Genomic DNA, 4,168 nt, shown 5'->3' on the forward strand with positions numbered 1-4,168 from the left:
AAAATAACAACTAACATCACAGAAGTATAAAGAATTATAAGAAATTACTATAATTAATTATATGCCAAGAAATTGGACAACCTGGAAGAAATGGATAAATTCTTAGAAACATACAATATCTAGGACTGAATTAAGAAGAAACAGAATATCTGAATTGACCAATTACTAGTAATGAAACCAAATCAATAATCAAAAAACTCCAAAAAAATAAAATAAAATAAAATAAGTCCTAGACCAGACATCTTCACAGGTGAATTCTACCAAAATTCAAATAATTAATACCTATCCTTCACAAAACATATCAAAATACTGAAGAGAGGAAAATATCCCAAACTCATTCTACAAGGCCAGCACTAACCTTATACCAAAACCACACAAATACACTACAAAGAAAGAAAATTATAGTCCAATATCCCTGATGAACTGATGCAAAGATCCTCCAGAAAATATTACCAAACTAAATTCAGCAAAACATTAAAATGATTATATATCATTATCAAGTGGGATTTATTCCAGGGATATAAGATTGGTTCAATATCTGCAAATCAATCAATATGATACACCACATAAACAAAAGTATAGATAAAAAACCATGTGATTATATTAATAGATGCAGAAAAGGCAGTTGATAAAATTCAACATTTATTTATGATGAAAACTCTCAGCAAAGTAGGAATAGAGGGAACATACCTGAATATAAGAAAGGCCAGAGCTAACATCATTCTCAAAGGTGAAAAGCTGAAAATTATTTTTTGTAACTTCAGGAGCAAGAACGGAGTGCTCACATTCACCACTCTTATTCAGCATAGTATTGAAGTCCTAGCTACAGCAATCAGACAAGAAAAAATAATAAATAAAATACATCCAATTTGAAAAGGAAGGAAAAAAAAATGTTATGATTTGTAGATAACATACTATATATTGAAAACCCTAAAGAGTTCACAAAAAATTATCAGAAGTAATAAATGAATTTAATAAAGTTGTAGAATACAAAATTAATACTAAAAAAATTAATTCTGTTTTTATACTCTAACGACGAACTACCTTATAAAGACATTAAGAAATCAATTTCATTTACAAATGCATGAAAAAGAATAAAATACCTAGGGATAAATTAAACCAAGGAATTAAAAGACCTGTACTCTGAAAACTATAAGACACTAATGAAAGAAATTGAAGAAGATGCAAATAAATGGAAAGATATACTGTGTTTATGAATTGTGATACTTAATGTCATTAAAATGTAAATATTACTCAAAGTAATCTACAGAATCAATACAATCTTTATCAAAATACCATTGGCATTTTCCACAATACTAGAACAAATAACTCTAAAATTTATATGCAACCATAAAAGACCCCAAGTAACAAAAGAAATACTGAGAAAGAACAAAGTGGAGGTACTATGCTACCTGATTTCAAACTATATACTAAAAAGCTATATTAATCAAAATAGTATGGTACTGGCACAAAACCAAACACATAGAACAATTAAACAGAATAGAAAGCCCAGAAATAAACAAATGTTTATATGGTCGATTAATTTATGACCTAGGAGACAAAAATATAAAACAGGGAAAAGACAGTCTCTTCAACCAGTGGTGTTGGGAAACTAAACAGATATATAAAAAAATTAAACTAGACCATATTCTTACACCATATAAAAAATAAATTCAAAAAGAATTAAAGAATTCAACATAAGACCTGAAACCATAAAACTCATAGAAGAAAATATAGGCAATAAAATCTTTGACTTTGGTCTTAACAATATTTTTTTAGATGTCTTCTTGAGTTAAAATAACATAAGCAAAAATAAACACATGAGACAACATTAAACTAAAAAGCTTCTTCATTACAAAAGAAATTAGCAACAAAGGCAACCTGCTGAATGGGAGAAGATATTTGTAAATGATATATCTGATAAGGTATTAATATAAAAGATATATAAAGAACTCATACAAATCAACATCAAAAAAGAAATCTGATTTTTAATTGGGCAAAGGACCTGAATGAACATTTCTCCAAAGAAGCCATACGGATGGCTGACAGACACCTGAGAAAATGCTCAAGATCACTAACCATCAGGGAAAAGCAAATCAAAATCAATGTGCAAATCAATCAAAACAAATCAACAATGAAAATTCACACCTGTCAGAATAGCTGTTATCAAAAAGACAACAAAATGAATAATCCTGACAAACATGGCAGAGTGAGAGACGTCCTCAGATCTCTCCCCTTGAAAGAACAATAAACTGAACATCTAAAACTCAACAAAAAACACCCAAACTGCACACCAGCATGTCTGAGCGTGGGATATGAATATAAAGCTACCACAGGTCAAAACCCCGGTGTCGGGCTGCCTCTCGCAGCCACCAGAGCTCTTTGCAAGAGGAGGGGGAAGGTGATGGTGCGGCAACTTCCCTGATCAGCCTGCCTGGAAGTGCCGGAACTTCTAGCAGCCAGCCACAGGGCCTAGTCACCAGTGCGGAAGTAGAGAAGCAGGTTGGGACAGCAAAGAAACAGGTGTTGATTTTTACTGGCCCTGGTAGTAAAACCGAAGCTGAGTCGCAGCCCCCAACTCCCATCCCAAAGGGCCCCTCCGGCTATATCCTCCAAGACTGATCACCACGGAGCCACAGGGGAATCTCACCAAACGCTAATGAAACTATTGCTACCACTGACAGGAACAGGAACTAAAACTGAGTGCAGCAAGTGTGCTTAAATATTTACAAGAAAATAAAAAAGACATTAAGGCTTTATATAAAGCAGGGATTCAAGAGACTTAGACACCACCTATTGGAAACCAAAAGAAAAGTGCCTTCTTTGCAACAGGCTAAAGAGAGAACTTTATATAATAAATCTTCCTTCCAAAAAACAACAGAATGCACTTCCATTAATGCCCAGGCGGAGAAATAGTCTATTAAACATCATGACCAACCAAAGTGGCAAGGCAGCTCAGAAAGAAAGAGAAAAATCTCCAGAAACTAAGCTTACAGACATAGAAATATGCAACTTAAATGACAGAGAATTCTGATGGTCCTTCTGAAAAAAAACTCAATGAGATCCAAAGAAACTCAAATCAACAATTTCAGGAATTGAAAAAAAAACAACTAGATGAGCAGAACGAGGTTACTGAAACCCTCAAAGGGAACCAAATACAACTTCTGGAGATAAAGAACACTGCAAGAGTTGAAAAATGAAATGGCAAGCTTGGGAAATAGAGTCGACCAAATGGAGAAAAAGATTATTGATATCAAAGAGAGAAATCTAGAAATAAATCAAAATAAAAAAGAGAGAAACCAAAGAATGAAAAAAAAAAGAAAAAGAAAAAGAAAGAAAAATCAAAGAATTAGCTGATACCATCGGGAGAGGAAACATAAGAATAATGGGCATTCTTGAAGGCGAGGAAAAGGAGCAGGGATTAGAAAGCATTTTCAGACAAATAGTTGACAAGAAGAGGCGGCCCCACAGTGTAGTAGTTAGCATGTCACTTTACATGTAGAAGGTCCTAGGTTCACACCCCAAGTGGAGCCACGGACCATACCCTGGGTGCGCCTGGCCCCGGGTGTGCAAGGTCCCGGGTGCACAAGGCCCCAGGTGCATGCCACGAGTGTGTGGGAGGAGACATTTCACCTTCAGAGAGCCAGTTCTTAAGGGGACGAGGATTAAGGAGGGGAAAAAAATAGTTGATGAGAATTTCCCAAATCTAAGGAATAAGCTGGACATTGGAATTCAAGAAGTCAACAGAACACTCAATTATCTCAACCCAAAAAGGCCTTCACCAAGACACATTATATTAAAATTATCAAAAATCAACGACAAAGAATTCTCAGGGCAGCCAGGGAGAAGAAAATGGTAACTTATTAAGAAAAATCCATTAGATTATTGTCGGATATTCTCAGCGCAAACCTTACAAGCCAGAAAGGAATGGAATCAAATATTTAAACTATTAAGTGAAAGGAACTTCCAGCCTAGAATAATGTATCCAACTAAGCTCTCCTTTAGATATGAAGAAGAAATTAAGACCTTTCCAGACATACAAAAAATGGAGGGACTTCTCCACTACGAGTCCTGCACTATAGGAAGTACTGAAAGGGGTCAGCTCACCTAAAACAAAATGACAAAAATGTATATATAATTAGGAGTAAAGTGACTACCAGACAATTAG

The sequence above is a fragment of the Pteropus alecto genome, unplaced genomic scaffold (assembly GCF_000325575.1).
Source record: "Pteropus alecto unplaced genomic scaffold, ASM32557v1 scaffold250, whole genome shotgun sequence".
Taxonomy (NCBI): Eukaryota; Metazoa; Chordata; class Mammalia; order Chiroptera; family Pteropodidae; genus Pteropus; species Pteropus alecto.